This window comes from Poecilia reticulata, linkage group LG2 (genome assembly GCF_000633615.1).
Source record: "Poecilia reticulata strain Guanapo linkage group LG2, Guppy_female_1.0+MT, whole genome shotgun sequence".
In the NCBI taxonomy this organism is placed as follows: domain Eukaryota; kingdom Metazoa; phylum Chordata; class Actinopteri; order Cyprinodontiformes; family Poeciliidae; genus Poecilia; species Poecilia reticulata.
Window position 1 is genome coordinate 23,006,659 of NC_024332.1, and position 12,228 is coordinate 23,018,886.

The window sequence follows — 12,228 nt, forward strand, 5'->3', positions numbered from 1 at the left end:
CGAGATTGTTCTGTTCTAATCGTTTTAAGTATTTTGTGACTGTTTGGTCGGTTGTGACACATGATTTAAATCGAACAGTTTCTGTTTGATGATGAGTTACACGTCTTTGAGTCTGGTCCACCAATTCAACTTAAGATCAATGTCTGGTCTGCTGGTAAATGGAGGAATTATGAAAAAGGTCTGGTTCTCAGAAGATATCAGGAACAGAAGGAATCATGCGACTGTGTTTCCTCCTGCTGATTTTGATTCATACCAGGTTAGTGTGTGTTGCTGGTACAGCCGGGTTTCCTGACGTGATGTTGTGCAACAGTAAGTTTGGTTTGACCTTAAATAACTATTAATAATTGTCAAAGGCAGTTGTTACCAAAGCTGGTAATTCTGATTAAAATGACCTATGAGGTCACCATGTGATTACAGCTAAATTAGCCTCTACAGATCATCTTCTACAATGAGCCTCTATTAATTATTGTTTTACTAATATCTGAATGGTGAGTGAGGTGCGTGTGTTATAGAACCATAGATGAAGGAGTGAACTTGTGCATTGAGTTTCTTAAACTGCGAATCCTGGACAAAAATACAGAATCAACACAGACGACTCCACCTCCTACATGAATTAACGCTGTGCATTCTGGGATGGAGATGTTTTTTTTTAGGGGGGATTCTTTTTTGTTCTCTGTGTGTAGTTCAGTCCTTTTTGTTCCTCCCACTGATTGGSTCCAACACATGGTTTATTTACTGAATATCAGCAGACCAGCATTTGTTAGATGTAGGTCTAAGCCTAACAGTAAATTACAAACCTGTGCTGTGCATCTACTTAAAGCGTTTGAAGACTTTGTGTTGTCTTTTAAATGTGAATAGACATTAAAAGAAAAATCACAAAGCCACAACAGACAAAATAACCATGAAACAATTATTATTATTATTATTATTATTATTATTATTATAATACGTATTATTGTTTTTAAAATAACAGTATTATTATTTTATTATTATCAAATATTATTTATTAAATGTAATGTAATTTAAAGTGAAATTAATCATTTCATTTCATCTTAAATTAAAATTCAATCATTTTAATTTATTATAATTAATAATAATAATAATAATAATAATAATCGTCGTCGTCGTCGTCGTCATCATCATCATCGTCGTCGTCGTCGTCGTCATCATCATCATCATCATCATCATCATCATCAACAGCAGCAGCAGCAGCAGCATAGCAAAGCTATATTGATGTTATGGTGTACTATTACTGTATTTTTTATGTACTTACCTTCAATTATTCTGCTGTCTGCAAAGCAAATTCAATTTTTCTAACCTAATCTAATCTAATAATAACTCATTATGATTATGATGATGATTATTCATGATATTAAAACAGTCATGTGTTTTATTATTAAAACACACGATTGTTCATAGAATCTCAATGTCAATTTTATTCATAAAGCACTTTAAAACCTGCTACCAAGTGCTGTACAGTATTCATGAAATTATCAAATCTGTAGCAAAAACGTTAGCTCAGGTTATTTTCTTTCTGCGTCTGAGTTTCTGTTCCACACAGTCACTCCAGTGACTGATTGAAACGCTTGCAGGAAAACACCATGTGAGCCTTCTTAATAAACTGATGTTCTTCCAGGGTCCCTGCAGGTCAGCCATTTTGGTCTCTAATGGTTTGGTTTGAAGACTGCTGGGTAAACTGATTGAGGACCTCTAAATTACTCCTCCACTCTAATTTCTTACCCCAGCCCTGTTTTACCTGCTAAGCCTCCTATTTGCCCGTCCAGTCTTTTCCTCTGCACTCCCTCTCTTCTCTTCCCTCCCGTTTCCACTTCCCCTCCTTCTGTTGCCTTTAGCTCGGCAGTGCCAGTCAGGGGGGATCAGGCCTCCGAGCCTGGCCTCCCAGACAACTGCAAACAATTAGGGAAATTAGTGGCTCCAGCATCACCATCAGGAGGCCTGCTTGTTTATAATTTAATCGGGCCGCATGTCAAAACAGTCAGGGCTTGAGAGAAACAAGATGCGTCGGCAAGATGAAATTCAAACTGCCAGCCTGCTCAAAATATTAGGAGTGTTTGCTTAATAGCGTGCGACTGAGTGGGTAAGAGCAGAGCGCGGAGGAGTGCAGGGCCAGGGAACGGAAACTAATGAAAGAAAGAAAGCAGCACAGGGAAAAAAAAAGAAGATTAATTAATTTAGATTTCTGTAAAATCCATTCCATGTTTTAAGTTAAAGCCTTCTACAATTTTGGCTCCTCTTTACTCCCTCCGCTCGGGCATTTCACTTAGTGCCGCTCTGGGACTTTCAAACACTTGGATCTGCGCCGCCTTTTAAATTCATTATAAAAGCTTTTTGCAAACTAAATACAGAACGAGGGCGAGAAAAAAAAATACTGCCACATTCATCTTTTAGCCCCCACGTCCCCCCCCCCCACCCCCTTGACAATATATAAATAAACTAGAGTGACCTGATTGAGATGTAAAAGGCAGGGAGTTAGCACTGGGACCCATACATTACTTCTCAACATTAACAGTAGTCTACTCAGCCAACACATGGCGGTGGGAGCACGGCCCCCCGGGCAAAAATGTTCGGGGTAAAACTAATGCCCCCACTCGCCTGGGCAGACACCGTTGAAGCCAGAGCTGTGGTGAGCAGGCCAACGATACGTCCAGAACTCCAACATATTTCACATCCACACTCGCAGATTGCGGTATCTGTTAAGGTACGGAGTCATCATGTTGAGACCACTTGCTCATTTTTCCAGCTCAGATTTCCTCAGCACTTAAAAACTGGAGTGCAAGTCAAACATTTCTGCTTTTTGCCCCAACAAACCAAAACATGACAAGAACAAAACAAATGGAGAAATGTCGAGGAGAGTCCGGATTTTCCCTCTCAGCTTTTTAATACACTTTGAGGAGTAAACACAAACCACAACGACCAGTTAGGTTTCATATTCTTTGAAGGAATGTTTTAACTCCAATAATCCAAACTGAGTTTATTACAACTAGACACATCATTAAAAAACCATCAGACTCTAAAAAAGAAGTTCTTCTTGCTCTTGTATTTTGCAGTCCTAAAGTCAGTTCTGACTCAGAAACTCTGACGTAATTCAACTTTGAAGTTCCTAAGGTGTATAAAATACCATTCAATAAACTGTTCAGATTTGCAAGGCACTCCTACACCACAGTATCAACTTAATTACGCAGCACTCTGCCCCATCTGTAGACATAATTCATCAACCTGCCTCAGTTCAGTCAATAGTTTGTAAGGCTGCACTCATACAAATGAAAGAAACAAAAACAAAGACATTCTTGATTTTTTGACTTTATAAAATAATTTTGAAAGAGTTTTCAGGGATAATGTGCTAAATGATTTAAAATTCTTCTAGTGTGAAAAACTAGTAGATATGTTTGCCTGCTGAACTGCCTTGAACTGTTGGTTGGCTAAAGTAAAAAAAGAAGAAACTAAGTCCATCAAGGTTCCACATTTAATTGTGATTGGTCAGGTCCACAAAGGAAAACTCAGTATCTTATGATGCTCTCCGTCCCCTTACTGGAGATACCAAAGTGTCCTCAACAGAAGGGAGTTGTAGTTCCTGAATAGGAATCTCCTAGCTCCAGACGGTTGATCCTGATACCTGCCCATACAGTATACTGAGTGTTCTCTATGCGTATGAGGAAAGTAGTCCAAGTTCCCAATGGATGAGGGAGCTACCTGCATTATCTCTAAGGGACAGACAGCCAACTTCATGAGGAAGTTCTGTCCATTGACCTTGTTCTTTTAGTTTTCTATTGTGGATGAATCAATATTTCAACACCATTGGTTTTAAGTTCAGATCCATCTTCGTTGCTGCTAACTAACCTCCTACTCTTTTATCTTGGCCCATCCTACCATCTCTTGTAATTGAGACACCAAAATAATTAAAGTCCTCCCCTTGAGGCTGAGACATACCTCTCCGATTGTGAAGCCTCTGGGGGGGCAAGGGAAATCCTGAGAGTGAAAACTCTTCTGGCCTAACGCAGCCAGATCCTTGGTCAACCCATCTGTTGAAGCATCAGGTTTCACAAGACATCATTTTCTATCTACACCCACTAGCAAACAACAAAACTCATCCATATACAACATAACACCTACAGTACTAACAATCCTTTACTCCTCCACTCAGTCTATCCCTCTATTCCCCCTCAACTAAACACAGCACATGACAAACACTCAAAGTACTGACGTAGCCTACCCAAGCAATACGCCTACACCCAGAGGAAATGCCAGCCATATTCCATTACACCTTACATAGCACATGCAAATCAACAGGTTGTTTCCAGTGGCGTCTTGGAACAACTAACTCCACCATGCATTTTCCATCAAGATAGGATGCCTTGGCCCGACAAAGGGATCTGATCTCGAGTGAGCATCTTTGGGACCCAATATCTTGTGAAGTCATTGGGCAGCAAGGGGAGCCCTGAGAGTGAAAACTCCTCTGATCTAACCCTGCCTAATCCTAACCCTCAAGACAATTGTCCGTCTCACACGGCTGAGAAATTTGACGTCATTCCAAGAATTTGGAAGCAGTTCCTGCTCAGTTGACACCAACGCAGCAGGGGACCCTGACACCCCTCCAGCAGCACCCTTGCACAGGATGCAACAGGGTCATAGACTTTCTTTAGATCCACCAAACACATATGGAGTGGACATTTACACTTCCATGACCCCTAGAACCAAAGCAACCTGTGCATACCATGTTGTGCAAATCTGATCTTTATGGAGGAAAACTACTGATGAAAAGACAAAGCCATAAAATCTTTGTTGCTACAGGGCTTGCATGGGACACACAATCTGTAAAATAAAGTGCAAAACATTTTTAGCCTATGGTATGTTTATCACTCCGCATATTAACACATGAACAACATGGTTAAATGTGGTGTTGCCAGCACAATGCTGTGGGAATGCTTTTCTTCAACAGGAACAGAGTTGACTGGAACTTAGATTAAAGCTAACTCCAGGTCAATCCTGGAAGATAACCTGCTAGAGCTGCAGAACACTTGGAGCTGGTTAGGAGGTTCACAACCTGTCGACTGATTCTCTAAATGCTTAGCATTAGTTTATAAAATCATGTCATGCCTATTGAAAAAAGTGCTAGCTGAAGCTGATCTGAGAGTAGATGCCGGGTGAGGGATGGGACTCTGACGATGAAGGTCTCAGTGGAGCATCATTAAGAAGATGAGGATCACAACAAGGCAGTAATTGGTGATAAGATGATGCATGGTGAAAGTGATCCAGAGCCAGGAATCATGATAACAAAAGTGCAGACCAACAAACACGCAGAGCACCGCATCGACAGACAGGCCAGCGAGCCGACTGCGAGCCTGGCAGACGTGCAGAGTCCTGGTCAAAGAGCATTATTTAGAGGGAATGACTGCATGCTTCACGGCACCAAGCAGCTTTCATTACGCCGGCCTGCTTGTCTGCTAATGCGTGTGCTCCCCCGACTACTTGAGCCAAGCAGCCCCACAGACACACAGGCCCTGACCATCAGCCGCCAGTCCGCGCAATCAGCCGCCTGCTATCAGCTCTCTAATTGGATCAGTGGCACGAATGTGATTACAGCAGGCGTATTTATTTACATAATAATTATTACCGCCCTCCCTGGAGGAGCTGGGGGAGAACAGCGAGGTCTGGGGCAGAGATGAAGGGTGGGATAGAAGGAGAGAGGAAGTGAGGGAGGAGGAGGTGGACAGTGAAGAGTCTTCCTGTTGAGGAACAGAGAGATGAAGGCGAAGACAAGCAGCCGCTGGAAGAAACTAGAGAGAAGATCCGGGAGCATAAATAGATGGTTCAGATATTCTGAAGGGATGTTCTGTAAAGTTGCCAGCAATAGTTCCTTTACCTGCAATAGGCAGATGTCATAATACAGCAGGTTATTGTAGCGCGTAAGAGCGATGGAAGGCTACCAGATAGTTAGGGGATACGCCATGTAGGTTGACTTTGTCTAATCTAAGATATCTGGATTCGTTATATTAGTGACAAATATGAGGATCAGTGATGTCCAAACGTTTTGCTATGACGGCCAAAATTTGTCCCAAAAACCATCTTCTGTAGTCTTCGGCTACTGCCAGTTCCACTTCTTTGGTGGAGGGCCCATGGAAAGGGGGACTCACATTTCCTTTTTGGGCTGTGCCCAGGCTCCGTGGGCAGAAGCTCAGCCATCAGGTGCTTGCCAGCATGCCCCACCTCCAGGCCTGGCTCCAGTGAGGAGCCCTGGTGACCCGTGTCCAGAGAAGGGAAAACCGTTTCCTGAGTCGCTGTTCCTCCACAAAATTTCCCAACGTACATATAACCTGGAAAACCCCAGCAATGTGCCATCTTAGATTCCATTAAGCAACAGACAGGACCGAATCCTAAAGTAAACTTCAGTTTTTGTGGACGCTTGGTGTTCTTGTCTCAGTTTTCATAGGCCCTGCGTTAGGCCCAGAAGACTTAACGCATTATTAAGAGTTTTTGTGAAGTAAGCAATATGGGACTATAGCAAAGGCTTACCAGGGCAGCAGTGGCAGTCTGAGGGCCCAGAGGACTACTCAGCCGCCTGCTATCAGCTGTGTCACTGATACCGTGTGAGAAATTAAGGTACCGTATGAACAATGAAAATGTTCTAATTTGTACAAAAGGAGGAGGAGTAAACAATCCAGGTTCGCTCACAAGGATTGAGCTAACCTGGAAGGCTAACTGCTAGTTGGAAGGATCACCTTCCTTGTTTTTGCCACAGGCAGCACAGTGGCGCAGTTGGTAGAGCTGTTGCCTTGCAGCRAGAAGGTTCTGGGTTCGATTCCCGGTCTTTCTGCATGGAGTTTGCATGTTCTCCCTGTGCATGCGTGGGTTTTCTCCAGGTACTCCAGTTTCCTCCCACAGTCCAAAACATGACTGTCAGGTTAATTGGTCTGTCTAAATGTTTGTCCTGTGTGTCTCTGTGTTGCCCTGTGACAGACTGGCAACCTGTCCAGGGTGTACCCTGCTTCTCACCTGTAACATTTATTATTTGATTATTGTTTTTTTTTCTTCTTTTTCTATAGAAGCTACATCTGGTCTGGCGTTCATCCTGGAGGAATGAATGCTGCTAGTCAACAGGTCCATGCGATCCCCTGTGTCCTTTTTAAACTAAGTTGAATAATGAGCTAAACTCAATGCACTGATTCATAGGATCAATGGGAAATGACTTTTTGTTTTTGTGAAGTGTCTTGAGATGACGTGTTGTGAACTGCTGCTAGAGAAACTGAATCAAACTGAATTGAATTACAGCTGGCAGCATTAACCAAAGTAACTTAATGTAGTAACTAATGTTGTTCTGCTGACAGCATCAAACTTGGAGAGTTCTTGTATAAAGTGGTGAACCCAATTTGATTCCTACTCACTTTTTTTTCAATCTCCCATGGGGTGAACTATCCCTTTAAAGCTCGGTTCTCTTTGCCCTGATCAGTACTTAACGACGCGGTGCCCACGTAAGCGAGACAAAAGACCCTAAACGACGGTCATTTCCTTTTGGATTAGAGCGGCTCGGTGATGGAAGTTTGTGTTTGTTGCTTTAATGCGAAACTCTAATAAACAGAGAGAAGAGAAGAAGAAGAAAAAACAGTTCTTAGTCAAACATCAAAATGTGGTTTTATCAGCAAATGCTCCCCTCCCACCCTGTCCTCTGCTGGAGCCAGCTGTGTCGGTGTCTGACTGTGTGGTCTGAACCCCCGCTAACCAGATTAACGTTCAGGTTAGGACAAAATGGATCCAGCTTCAGCACTCAGTCATGATGCAGATTGGCTGAACACCAGACCCCCACCCCACTCTGACTCCTAACATGCTGCGTGCATAATGACATTCAGCACAAACAGATAAGCAGAGATTAATTCTCTGTCATATTTTCTTCGAACGGCTTTCTGCTACTCTCGCCGCAACACGGACTTCCCATTCCGCCGACGGCTATGGAAGCATAATATATCTGCGGTGTTTGGGAAAAAAAATTTAGATATATTTTGCCCCCCCCCCCGCACCCCCTTAGAGTCCTTCCCCAAACTCAATATAAATACAGCACTCTGTTTCAATAACAGAGGCGGACAGACAGAGAGGGAGCCGGAGTGAGACGGGCAGAGAAGGATGGAGGGACTCTGGGGACTTGGCTGCGTTTACGTTTGCTGCCATTGAAGTTGTCCGCGGCCTGGCTCCGCTCGACGCTTTAATGGTGCTTAATCACGGCGCTCCTAAAATAGGCCATTATATCAGCGCGGGGCTCTAGAATTACAGCGAGCCCTCAGGGCCCGAACAACAGAGCTTTTGTTAATAAGCTGCCATTAATCAGATTCCATTACGGAAGCCACCGGTCCAACAGGCGGCACCGCGGCTGATAAATACCTCAAGAACAAAAAAACAATTTACTCACCTAGTCTAAACCGCAGCTCGTGTTATGTGTGTGTGTGTCACTCTGTCCGTACGTGTGTGTGCTAGCTTAGAGGTCGGGTGGGACAGGAACCATGCAAACTGACTAAAGACACCCAGAGGACTGGTAGCAGAAGATAGAGATTAATACCAGAAAGTCAATATTACAGCGAATGTGCTGCTGACCTCACACTCCGAGGCTTCGAAGGTGTGCGTGTGCGTGTGTGTGTGTGTGTGTGTGTGTGTGTGTGTGTGTGTGTGTGATGCAGCTGTGGTGGTGATGGACAGCCGTCAGACAATCACTTTCATCACAAAGGCTCCTCCGGGGACACGCGGCAACCATGCTAATGGCAGGGGAGGCTAATCAAATATCTGGCACGCGGTGCTAACAGCAGCAGCCGCTGCGAGTCATTGATCTACTCTTTTCAATACTTCTAATTAACTGGCTGCTAACACAACCATAAAGCTGACAGACTATGAAAGCAGCTAACAGAAACATGTGTAGACCGCATTACTCCAGGAGACCTGGAGACATGACTCACGCTCAAACTTCCTGAAAACATTTCCTCTCACTCTCTTTACTCATTACTGCCAGTCCTGTTAATCAGTTGTGTCTTCCTCATCAATTTCCCTCCCCTCTGCTCCCCCATCTCACTTGTGGGGTGGAGGGTGGGAATGTGTGTGTGTGTGTGGGAGGGGGTGAGAGGGACGTCTCCCCTCACCCCATTTGTCTTTCTTCCATCAGTCTGAGACAGATGCAGGAGTCTTCTCAGCAGACAAAGCTGCTAATTTCATTAATTATGAACCAATGTGGAGCAGTCTGTGTGGAGCAATGAGTAGATGTGAGGGTCCCACAAAACAGCATCTGGTCCACTGCGGCATCCAGGGAAACAGGAGAGTAGACAGGAAGGGAGGAGAAACGGCTGAAAGATTGAAAAGTAAGAAAGTTTGATTTCTGTTTGAATAGCACTTAAAACGAATAAGTGCACAGCTGAGATGTTTTATGTGAGGATGAAAAACCGACTAAATTAAACACAAGTAAATATTACCATAGAAACGAACCATGTTTCTATGGAGAGTTCCTGTTTCTTCTTGAAATGGAAGAAAATACCTTTAAATTGGCAGTAGTATGTATTTTCCAACCACACAGTATCATTTTATAGCACAATCAACTATCTCTTACCTTCAGTTGTTATAAAAAAAATGCTGAATATCAGTGGTGGAGAAAGTACTCAAAAAATGTACTTAAGTAAAAGTACAAATACACAGACAAAAATTTACTCAAGTAAAAGTCAAAGTACCACATTAACATTTTACTTAAGTAAAAGTAAAAAAGTACTGGTTTTTAAAAATACTTAAGTATTAAAAGTAAAAGTATTTGCTGAATGCATTGCCTAATCACTAATATCATTAAGTGTACCGATCATATGATCATATGATCATATGCCACAGATAAAGCATGTTTTTATTGCGTTTATTCTGTAACATAGTTTAGACTTAGATATATGATTCTATGCATCATAATTTCAGGGATGGAAACATCTCGTCTCCTGTCCTAACATACCATGAACTTCACTTTTTTTTTGCCACACATTTATTTTGAAAGAAATCCAACTGGCAGAGGAGGACATGGAACCAAGGAGCCACGTAGCAGAGTTGTAGTCTGGACCACTGAACCCAAGACCAAATCAAAACCAGCACCCCATGCTACATGACAATAAAATTAAGTGCACCTATCAAAACTGCTTCTCAAATTGATCTGAAAGATTCACTTTCCCACCTAGATATTAAATACTTAGAGCTGAAATAAATTTAAGCAGTATCAATTCAAACTCTTCTTCATTCTGTTTTGCTTTCATCTCTGTGCCACAATACACAGGTCTCCTGCCATCCCTAAAAAAATAACGCCCTGTGCGGTTGCCCATATTGCCAATGTCAGAAATAATAATTGTCTGTACCATTAAACACAGCAATTAACAACACTCAACTATGAACACTGTCCAAGGCCCAATAAGCAAGAAGTAACCAAGCAGGAGGAGCACCGTGACTGTTCTCATCCTCCCTCCTGCTGTAATGTCTGCCACCATGACAGGAGATGAAAACAAAGAGCAATGAGCATGCTCTGCGTTCCTACGTTCTTGTTTTATTTATTCACCAATTAAATATAAAAATATTTTAATGAAATAAAATAGCTACTGCAGTGTACCCAGAGCATTACAAGAACAAAGAACGGCTCTCACTGAGGCTTCAGCACTATAGGACTTGGTCAAGATCCGTCCAGAAGAATCGGATCGTCCATGAATGTCATATTACAATATTGCACTTTGGTCACAGCATTGTCCCATATCTGCGACATGTCAGTCATCCCAGATGCAACATGTGTCTCAGTCAATACAGCTAGCTTTGCTAGCATCACGGCCACGGAGCTTACCTTTCTTTAAGCTTCCCTTCCAAGTGACGTTAAAAATTGGACGAAGTCCCCACCATCTGTGAAAGCGAAGCGCTGCTGATTTTACATGTCGCCATATCTTATGATTTATGCACCGCTTCCGTACTATTATATTACTGACGCTCAGAGGAAACCACTGCGCATGTCTTGGAGCTCCGCATGCGAGTAAAGGGGGAGCCGATGGGTGACAACAGACACGTAAGTCACGTTATTGCTCGGATTTTACGGCGCCACCTTAAGTCCCTGATAAGTCCCTGAACTTCACATTTTAACGAGAAAAAAAAACACACAATGCGACTTGGATGTAACGAGTAACGCGACAGTTTTGTAGAAATGTAGTGAAGCAGAAAGTACAGATACTTACTGTAAAATGTAGTGGAGTAAAAGTAGAAAGTATCCATTATTAAATCTACTTAAGTAAAGTACAGATACACGAAAATTGTACTTAAGTACAGTAACGACGTACTTGTACTTCGTTACTTCCCACCACTGCTGAATATATCAAATATGACTTAAAAGAAATGTCACAATTTAACACCTTGATATTGGGCCTCTGTGACAGACTGGCGACCTGTCCAGGGTGTACCCTGCCTCTCGCCTGATGGAGATAGGCACCAGCAACCCTCCCGACCCCACTAAGGGACAAGGGTGCAAGAAAATGGATGGATGGATGGATGGATGGATGGATGGATGGATGGATGGATGGATGGATGGATGGATGGATGGATGGATGGATGGATGGATATTGGGCATCTTCTCTTTAAGAACTCTTCAGTAAGTCATCCCAACATGGCTCCCCTATTAAAACTTTAACAACATTTTACCAGCGTTGCAGTGAGAAGTAGCTAATATAATGAGCTCAGCAGATGAGCAGTTCCACCAGGTGTTTGCTAATTGCTGCTGGCTAGTCTGAAGGAGCTGAGTGGTGGGAGGAGGGAGGGCTGCCCTGTAACAAATAAATGCATGTCACACTTTTCAAACTTTTATTTATAAGAAATGTCTGATTTTCTCTCCAATGCATGATTCTGCACTGCTGCGTGTTGGTCTGTGACAGTCGTGTTTCTGGTCTTTAAGAGCCAGAGTGTTGCAACTTTTCAATCTGACTTGGTCCGACACACTTTTATCAAATTACTGAGCCGACTCCTCAGCATGCAGTCAGGTTCTACTGAGGTTCTACTGTCTAAAGCTTGTGGGACAGTTGTCTAAATTAGAAATGACCTGTTAAATACACTGAGGGTTGTCATAATGTAGTTAGGTGTGAAAAGGGTGCGTGGGTACATCACACAAGACGAATTTTCCCAAAACAGAGCATACGTGAGCGCTCCCAAGTAGGCGGGGCTTGTCTCTCCGACGCCTGAATAAGACGC